The sequence below is a fragment of the Triticum urartu genome, chromosome 1A (assembly GCF_056163025.1).
Source record: "Triticum urartu cultivar PI428250 chromosome 1A, HENAU_Tu73, whole genome shotgun sequence".
NCBI lineage: Eukaryota > Viridiplantae > Streptophyta > Magnoliopsida > Poales > Poaceae > Triticum > Triticum urartu.
Genome location: NC_141873.1, coordinates 497439538 through 497450486, shown reverse-complemented (window position 1 = coordinate 497450486; position 10949 = coordinate 497439538).

Here is a 10949-nt window from a genome sequence, read left to right as displayed (position 1 = left end):
GTTCGGCCGCCTTGTGAAGCTCAACCAATTGCTTCAGCTGGTCGCTCAAGGGCATTGGGTGTTTGGTCCCAGTATACTGAGACCAGAACAACTTTTCTGTAGAGCTCCCCTCCTCAGCTCGGTAAAATTCCGTGGCATCCAGCACACTGCGGGGAAGATCTGCGAACGCTCCTGGAGAGCTCCGAACTCGGGTAAGTAAAAGGAAAGTTTCCTTCACATGCTTGCTTTGCATAATGAATGCCTTACCCGCTGCTATCTTCTTCACCGCATCCATCTCCTGGAGGGCCTTGTGGGCTTCAGCCTTGGCGCTCCGTGCGCTTTCGAGCGCCTTCGCAAGCTCGGACTCTCGCGTCTTGGAGTCAAGCTCCAAGGACTCGTGTTTTTTGGCGAGAGCCTCGAGCTCTTACTGCACCTTGCCTACCCGGGCTTCTTACTTTTCCCGCTCAAGGCGCTCCTTGGACGCTTTATCTTCGGCCTCGGACAGCGCCTTCTTCAGGGTCGCCACCTCGGTCGTGGCCCCTGGAAAATTCATGATGATCCTATTACTTCACACCCGAACTTCTTTTTAAATATATAGACAAGGTATTGCTTACCATTGCTCTCCTCGAACTGCCTCTTGGTAAGGCCGAGCTCGTTCTCGGACCGCTCCAGGTCCTGCTTCAGTGCAGAGACCTCCGCAGTACGTGCGACAGCGGCCAACAGTGAAGCATGCACATACACATAGACATATTCTGATTAGACTCCTGGGTCATCATTTGATCCTCTATTCGGCCTTTCTTTGCGAACGCCGAACAGAGCATCAGGGGCTACTGTCTATGCGGTAATATTTTCTTATATTTTGATTGCTTACCTCAAAGCCTGTTAGGAGGCTGGCGCAAGCTTCGGGCATTCCGTTTTTGGCAAACTGAACTTTCTCGATCACCGCACTCATGATAGTGTGGTGCTCTTCGTCGATGGAAGCGCCGCGAAGCGCTTCCAGCAAGTTGTCCGGTGCCTCTGGATGGACAGAGGACACCGGCACGGGCGGCTTGCCCCCCTTAACAGGGGATCGCCTACCGGAGTCTGGAACCACCAAAGGTTCCGGAGCAGTATTCGGCTGGGGGCCGAACTTGGAGCCCGTGGGAGTCTTGCTCCCTTTGCACCTAGGGTCCGGAAGGTCGCCTCGAGGCGCCTCCTGGACTACCTCCCCTCGGCTCGGTGCCTTTCGAGACAACACCTCAATGTTGTCCGTAGGGCGAGGGGTGGAGGCGGTCGGAAGAGAACCGCTATTCATATCCGATGAGTCCAATGAACCGCTCGACGAAGATACGTCGAGATGAGCTCGGGACGGACTGCATAATCATGTTCGGCATGAGGAGAAGCAGTGCAATAAAACATACCATGAGTTACTATGGTGTCCACATACTTACAACTTCGCCAGGGGCTTGACCCTGGGTAGCCACTCACGCCACTGTAGGCGGCCATCGTGGAGCAGTCCAGAGGGAGGGTCCTTCCCTTCTTGGACCCTTCGGCCTCCCCGGTTGGGTCGGCCTTCCTTTTTTTGTCTCCCCCGACTGGGGGGAGAACTTTCCTCCTCCTTCTCCTCGTTTTCGTGAGAGGAGTGCGCGTCGGAGTCATCGGACGATGAGTCCGATACAACCTTGCGCCGGAGACCCTTTCGGGTCCCCGTGGCCTTCTTCTTGGTCTTCTTCCCCGGCACCTCGTAAGGTGCCGGAGCCAGCATCTCCGCTAGGAGAGCATCTGCAGGATCTTCAGGCAGGGGGGCTGGGCAATTGAGCTGCTCTGTTGTCTTTATCCAGTCCTGTTAATGACATGGAAGCTTAGATCTCGCGCATGATTTAACAGGGGCAAATAAATACCCTGTGAGATACAAAAAGTTACCGGATTGGCATGACGCTTTGCGCTGAGTCCGCGGTCCTCGGTGAGGGAAGGAGGTACCTCGGCGCCCTTGAACTGCACCCTCCAGACGTCCTTGTGTGTCGTGTCGTAGAGCTCTTGCAGCGTCTGGTGCTTGGCCGGGTCGAACTCCCACAAATTAAATGCCCATCGTTGACACGGGAGAATCCGGCGGAAGAGCATGACCTGGACCACGTTGACGAGCTTGATTTTCTTGCTCACCATGTTCCTGATGCAGGTCTGGATTCCGGTCAGCTCTACCGAAGAACCCCAGGACAGGCCATTCTCTTTCCAGGAAGTGAGCCGCGTGGGGATTCCGGATCGAAATTTGGGGGCCGCCACCGAGTTGGTGTCGCGCGGCTCGGTGATGTAGAACCACCCCGATTGCCACCCCTTTATGTTCTCCACATAGGAGCCTTCGAGCCAGGTGACGTTAGGCATTTTGCCCACCATGGCGGCTCCGCACTCTGCTTGCTGGCCAACCACCACCTTCGGTTTGACATTGAAGGTCTTCAGCCACAGGCCGAAATGGGGCCTGATGCGGAGGAAGGCCTCGCACACGACGATAAACGCCGAGATGTTGAGGATGAAATTGGGGGCCAGATCATGAAAATCCAGCACGTAGTAGAACATGAGCCCGCGGATAAACGGGTGGAGAGGAAATCCCAGTCCACGGACAAAGTGGGTAAGAAAAACTACCCTCTCATGGGGTTCGGGCGTAGGGATGATCTGCCCTGCATCTGGCAACCGGTGCGCGATATCCGCGGCCAGATATCCGGCTTCCCATAACTTTGTGATGTTCTCCTCCGTGACGGAGGAGACCATCCACTTGCCTCCCGCTCCGGACATGCTTGTAGTGGTTTGAGAAGAAAGACGCGAACTTGGGCGCTGGAGCTCAAGTGTGCGAGAATGGGTAAGCAAGGAGGAAGAAGGCGTGGGTGAAAAGAGTGAATCCTAATCCCTTTATAAGGGCAGAAGAGGCGATGCGCCTCCCCACTTGCCTGGTAAAATCGCTTATTCCCCAAAGCGTCGTAATTGATGGCGCGGTTGGGTTACCCACGTCCGTATTGATGAGAATCCCGTAATAAGGGGACACGATCTCTGCTTTGACAAGACGTGTCAAGAAAATTGCCTCGCGATATGTGCGGTGCTGGTTGAGAAAAACGGTTCGAATAATGACCAAGCCATGACGTGATGTCATGCTGTCAAAACGTGTCAGCAGATTAGATTTGTGGAAATATTATTCTCTCTACGGTGGTACGTGGAACTTGTTTTGCAGAGCCGGACACTATCCTTGTGTTCAAAATCTTCCATGGAGTATTCGGAGGAGGAACCCGCCTTGCAATGCCGAAGACGAAATTGCGCGCCGGACTCATCATCATTGAAGCTTGGTTCAAGGGCTACTGAGGGAGTCCTGGATTAGGGGGTCTTCGGACAGCCGGACTATATCCTTTAGCCGGACTGTTGGACTATGAAGATACAAGATTGAAGACTGTGTCCCATGTCCGGATGGGACTTTCCTTGGCGTGGAAGGCAAGCTTGGCAATACGAATATGTAGATCTCCTCCCTTGTAATAGACTCTATGTAACCCTAGCCCCCTCCGGTGTCTATATAAACCAGAGGGTTTAGTCCGTAGGACAACAGACAATCATACCATAGGCTAGCTTCTAGGGTTTAGCCTCTACAATCTCGTGGTAGATCAACTCTTGTAATACTCATATCATCAATATCAATCAAGCGGGACATAGGGTATTACCTCCATCAAGAGGGCCCGAACCTGGGTAAACATCGTGTCCCCTGCCTCCTGTGACCATCCGCCTTAGACGCACAGTTCGAGACCCCCTACCCGAGATCCGCCGGTTTTGACACCGACAATGACGATATATGATGGACTGGTTGAGATGAGAAAAGCTGGTATGAACTCGACCTCTCTTGTTTTTGTAAATATGATTAGTTCATCGTTCCTAATTCAGCCTATTATGAATAAACATGTTTGCAATGACAATTAGAGATTATAGTTGTTTATGCCATGCTTAATTAGCTAGGAGCTTATAATGGTTTACCTTGCGTGCCAACATGCTATTAAAATGGTTGTGATGTGGTATGATAGGGTGGTATCCTCTTTTGAACGATTCGAGTGGCTTGACTTGGCACATGTTCACGCATGTAGTTGAAACAAAATCAACATAGCCTCTGCGATATTTAAGTTCATGGTGCATTATATCCTACTCATGCTTGCATTCGGTGTTGATTAATTTTAATGCATGTTCATGACTGTTGTCGCTCTCTAGCTGGTCGCTTCCCAGTCTTTTTCTAGCCTTCACCTATACTAAGCGGGAATACTGCTTGTGCATCCAATCCCATAAACCCCAAAGTTATGCCATATGAGTCCACCATACCTACCTATTTTCGGTATCTACCTGCCGTTCCAAGTAAATTTGTATGTGCCAAACTCTAAACCTTCAAATAAATATCCTGTTTTGTATGCTCAAACAGCTCATGTATCAACTAGGGTTGTCCATATCTTCCATGTTAGGCGGGTTATTCTCAAGAGGAGTGGACTCCGCTCCTCACTCACGAGAAAATGGCTGGTCACCGGGATGCCCAGTCCCATGCTTTATGCAAACTAAATCAAAATAATTGCAAACAAAACTCCCCCTGGGACTCTTGTTAGTTGGAGGCACTCGTTGTTTCAAGCAAGCCATGTATTGATGCTTGTTGGTGGAGGGGGAGTATAAACTTTACCATTCTGTTTGGGAACCGCCTATAATGTGTGTAGCATGAAAGATATCGCCATCTCTTGGTTGTTATGTTGACAATGAAAGTATACCACTCAAAATATTATTCACCTCTATTTCAAAACCGAGCTCTGGCACCTCTACAAATCCATGTTTCCCTCTGCGAAGGGTCTATCTATTTACTTTCATGTTGAGTCATCATCCTCTTATTAAAAAGCACCAGTTGGAGAGCACCACTGTCATTTGCATTCATTACTGTTAGCTTACATTGAGTATGACTTGACTGGATCTCTTTTGCCATGAATTACAATGTCTAGTCGGTCCTTGATCTTTAAAGGTGCTCTGCATTTATGTTTTGCGGTCTTAGGAAGGGCTAGCGAGATACCATCTTGTTATATCATATTATGATTGTTTTGAGAAAATGTTGTCGTCTGAGATTTATTATTATTGCTCGCTAGTTGATTATGCCATTGATATGAGTAAACATGAGACCTAAGCGTTATTGTGAATATGGTTAGTTTATAATCTTTGCTAAAAACTTGAATGCTGGCTTTACATATCTACAACAACAAGAGCAAACAGAGTTTGTAAACGTTTTTCTTTATCACTTTTAGTTTGTTAACTGAATTGCTTGAGGACAAGCAAAGGTTTAAGCTTGGGGGAGTTGATACGTCTCCGTCGTATCTACTTTTCCAAACACTTTTGCCCTTGTTTTGGACTCTAACTTGCATGATTTGAATGGAACTAACCCGGACTGATGTTGTTTTCAGCAGAATTGCCATGGTGTTATTTATGTGCAGAAACAAAAGTTCTCGGAATGACCTGAAACTTCATGGAATGTCTTTTTGGAAATAATAAAAAATCCTTGCAAAAGATGAAGACCAGGGGGCCCACACCCTAGCCACGAGGGTGGGGGCGCGCCTGCCCCCCTAGTCGCGCCCCCTACCTCGTGGGCCCCCTGGAGCTCCTCCGACCTCAACTCCAACTATATATATTTGCTTTCGGGGAGAAAAAAAATAAAGGAGAAGGATTCATCGCGTTTTACGATACAGAGCCGCCGCCAAGCCCTAAAACCTCTCGGGAGGGCTGATCTGGAGTCCGTCCGGGGCTCCAGAGAGAGGAATTTGTCGCCATCATCATCATCAACCATCCTCCATCACCAATTTCATGATGCTCACCGCCGTGCGTGAGTAATTCCATCGTAGACTTGCTGGACGGTGATGGGTTGGATGAGATTTATCATGTAATCGAGTTAGTTTTGTTAGGGTTTGATCCCTAGTATCCACTATGTTCTGAGATTGATATTGCTATGACTTTGATATGATTAATGCTTGTCACTAGGGCCCGAGTGCCATGATTTCAGATCTGAACCTATTATGTTTTCATCAATATATGAGAGTTCTTGATCCTATCTTGCAAGTCTATAGTCACCTACTATGTGTTATGATCCGGCAACCCCGAAGTGACAATAATCGGGACCACTCCCGATGATGACCGTAGTTTGAGGAGTTCATGTATTCACCATGTGTTAATGCTTTGGTCCAGTACTCTATTAAAAGGAGGCCTTAATATCCCTTAGTTTCCGCTAGGACCCCGCTGCCATGGGAGGGTAGGACAAAAGATGTCATGCAAGTTCTTTTCCATAAGCACGTATGACTATATTCAGAATACATGCCTACATTACATTGATGAATTGGAGGTAGTTCTGTGTCACCCTAGGTTATGACTGTTACATGATGAACCGCATCCGGCATAATTCTCTATCACCGATCCATTGCCTACGAGTTTTCCATATATTGTTCTTCGCTTATTTACTTTTCCGTTGCTATTGCTATCATCACTACAAAATACCAAAAACATTACTTTTGCTATCGTTACTTTTGCTATCGTTACCACTATTATCCTATTACTTTGCTACTAAATACTTTGCTGCGGATATTAAGTTTCCAGGTGTGGTTGAATTGACAACTCAGCTGCTAATACTTGAGAATATTCTTTGGCCCCCCTTGTGTTGAATCAATAAATTTGGGTTGAATACTCTACCCTCGAAAACTGTTGCGATCCCCTATACTTATGGGTTATCAGGTTCTTAATTAAAAAGAACCAAATCGTCGATTGTCCGGACGCCGAAGCCCTCGCGGACTTTAAACATAGCGTTCGTGACGAATGGCTCGCCCGACACCTCGGCCAAGAAAGGCCAAAGTCCATGGCAGCCCTTACTGCACTCATGACCCGCTTTTGCGCGGGAGAAGAGCTAGTTAGCTCATAGAAGAAACTGTACCAGCGACCCTGGCACCTCGGAAGCCAGAGACAGCAACGGCAGGCCACGACGCCACAAACACAAGCGTCGAAACAACAATGAAGATACCAAGGACACGACGGTCAATGCCGGATTCGGTGGCTCTAAACCCGGTCAGCGGAAGAAGCCATTCAAAGGAAACAGGGACGACCCATCCAATTTAGACAAAATACTTTATCGGCCTTGCCAGATTCATGGTACCTCCGACAAGCCTGCAAATCACTCCAACAGAAATTGTTGGGTCTTCAAACAGGTCGGTAAGTTAAATACCGAACATAAGGGGAAAGGGCCGCCAAGCGAGGACGATGATGAGCCCCGCCCACCGAACACAGGGGGGCAGAAGAAATTTCCCCCTAAGGTAAAAATAGTGAATATGATATATGTCACTCATATCGCCAAGAGGGAGCGCAAGCATGCACTAAGGGACATTTGATAACCCACAAGTATAGGGGATCGCAACAGTTTTCGAGGGTAGAGTATTCAATCCAAAATTATTGATTCGACACAAGGGGAGCCAAAGAATATTCTCAAGTATTAACAGTTGAGTTGTCAATTCAACCGCACCTGAAAGACTTAATATCTGCAGCAAGGTATTTAGTAGCAAAGTAATATGGAAGTAACGGTAACAGTGGCAAAAGTAACAATATTGGTTTTGTAGTGATTGTAACAGTGGCAACGGAAAAGTAACTAAGCAAAGATCAATATATGAAAAGCTCGTAGGCAATGGATCAGTGATGGATAATTATGTCGGATGCGATTCCTCATGCAACAGTTATAACATAGGGTGACACACGCTCCAGTTCATCAATGTAATGTAGGCATGTATTCCGAATATAGTCATACGTGCTTATGGAAAAGAACTTGCATGACATCTTTTGTCCTACCCTCCCGTGGCAGCGAGGTCCTATTGGAAACTAAGGGATATTAAGGCCTCCTTTTAATAGAGTACCAGAACAAAGCATTAACACTTAGTGAATACATGAACTCCTCAAACTATAGTCATCACCGGGAGTGGTCCCGATTATTGTCACTTCAGAGTTACCGGATCATAACACATAGTAGGTGACTATTGACTTGCAAGATAGGATCAAGAACTCACAAATATTCATGAAAACATAATAGGTTCAGATCTGAAATCATGGCACTCGGGCCCTAGTGACAAGCATTAAGCATAGCAAAGTCATAGCAACATCAATCTCAGAACATAATGGATACTAGGGATCAAACCCTAACAAAACTAACTCGATTACATGATAAATCTCATCTGACCCATCACTGTCCAACAAGCCTACAATGGAATTACTCACACACGACGGTGAGCATCATGAAATTGATGATGGAGGAAGGTTGATGATGACGATGGCGACGGATTCCCCTCTCCGGAGCCTCCAACGGACTCCAGATCAGCCCTCCCGAGAGAGATTAGGGCTTGGCGGCGGCCCTGTATCGTAAAACGCAATGAATCCTTCTCCTTGATTTTTTCTCCCCGAACGTGAATATATAGAGTTGGAGTTGAGGTCGATGGAGCCTCAGGGGGCCCACGAGACAGGGGGCACGCCCCCACCCCCGTGGACAGGGTGTGGCCTGATGTCTACTACACAACCTTCTTCTTGTAGACATTGTTGGGCCTCCAAGTGCAGAGGTTTGTAGGACAGTAGCAAATTTCCCTCAAGTGGATGACCTAAGGTTTATCAATCCGTAGGATGCGTAGGATGAAGATGGTCTCTCTAAAGCAACCCTACAACCAAATAACAAAGAGTCTCTTGTGTCCCCAACACACCCAATACAATGGTAAATTGTATAGGTGCACTAGTTCGGCGAAGAGATGGTGATACAAGTGGTATATGGATGGTAGATATAAGTTTTTGTAATCTGAAAAATATAAAAACAGCAAGGTAACTAATGATAAAAGTGAGCGTAAACGGTATTGCAATGCTAGGAAACAAGGCCTAGGGTTCATACTTTCACTAGTGCAAGTTCTCTCAACAATAATAACATAATTGGATCACATAACTATCCCTCAACATGCAACAAAGAGTCACTCCAAAGTCACTAATAGCGGAGAACAAACGAAGAGATTATGGTAGGGTATGAAACCACCTCAAAGTTATCCTTTCTGATCGATCTATTCAAGAGTCCGTAGTAAAATAACACTAAGCTATTCTTTCCGTTCAATCTATCCTAGAGTTCGTACTAGAATAACACCTTAACACGCAAATCAACCAAAACCCTAATGTCACCTCAAGTATCCGTGGGTATGATTATACGATATGCATCACACAATCTCAGATTCATCTATTCAAACCAACACAAAGGTACTTCAAAGAGTGCCCCAAAGTTTCTACCGGAGAGTCAAGACGAAAATGTGTGCCCACCCCTATGCATAGGTTCATGGGCGGAACCCGCAAGTTGATCACCAAAACATACATCAAGTGGATCATAGAATACCCCATTGTCACCACAGGTATCCCACGCAAGACATACATCAAGTGTTCTCAAATCCTTAAAGACTTTCTGATAAGATAACTTCAAAGGGAAAACTCAATCCATTACAAGAGAGTAGAGGGGGAGAAACATCATAAGATCCAACTATAATAGCAAAGCTCGCGATACATCAAGATCGTGCCACCTCAAGAACACGAGAGAGAGAGAGATCAAACACATAGCTACTGGTACATACCCTCAGTCCCGATGGATAACTACTCCCTCCTCATCATGGAGAGCACTGGGATGATGAAGATGGCCACCGGAGAGGGATTCCCCCTCTGGCAGGGTGCCGGAACGGGTCTAGATTGGTTTTCGGTGGCTACGGAGGCTTCTGGCGGCGGAACTCCCGATCTATTATGCTCCCCGAAGTTTTTAGGGTATATGGGTATATATGGGAGGAAGAAGTACATCAGTGGACCTCCGGGCTGTCCACGAGGCAGGGGGGCGCGCCCCCACCCTTGTGGGCAGCCCGGGACTCTCCTGGTCCAACTCCGATACTCCGTAGGCTTCTTCTGGTCCAAAAATAAGCTCCGTGAAGTTTCAGGTCAATTGGACTCCGATTAATTTTCCTTTTCTGCGATACTCTAAAACAAGGAAAAAACAGAAACTGGCACTGGGCTCTGGGTTAATAGGTTAGTCCCAAAAATAATATAAAAGTGCATAATAAAGCCCATAAACATCCAAAACAGATAATATAATAGCATGGAACAATAAAAAATTATAAATACGTTGGAGACGTATCATGCCCCCCTGGTGTTGATTCTTTTGCCAGTATATTTTATGAATTCCAAAAATATTCTCCGTGAAGTTTTAGGTCATTCCGTGAACTTTTATTTCTGCACAAAAATAACACCATGACAATTCCGCTGAAAACAACGTTAGTCCGGGTTAGTTCCATTCAAATCATGTAAGTTAGAGTCCAAAACAAGGTCAAAAGTGTTTGGAAAAGTAGATACGATGGAGACGTATCAACGTCTACACCATAGAGTCGGTCGCCTCAAAATTCAACCCCTGACCGGCTTGTCCAATCACCTTATATCGTAAGGACCACCCGACCAGTATCCGTCATGGAGGTTCGGCAGCCTTGGTCCTTGATCCAATCATCGACGGATCCATCTCACCCGAGTCCTCATGGATGGCGGCAACAGTCTTAACTTGATTTATCAAGACACGGTCCGCAAAATGAGTATTGACCCATCAAGAATTAATCCTACTAACACCACCTTTAAATGAGTGATACCCGGCGTAGAAGCCCGCTGCACGGGCTCAATAACATTGGAAGTAGTCTTCGGTTCACTGGATAACTTCCGAAGCGAAGACTTGATCTTCGACATTGTCCCCTTCCATCCGTAGTTAGTAGCTAGATGGATTCCTCTCTCTCTCTCTCCTCTCCCTCTCTCTCTCTCTCTTGATTCTCAATACAATGGTCTCTTGGAGATCTATTTGATGTAACTCTTTTTATGGTGTGTTTGTTGGGATCCGATGAAGTTCGAGTTTATGATCAGATTTTTATCCATGAATATTATTT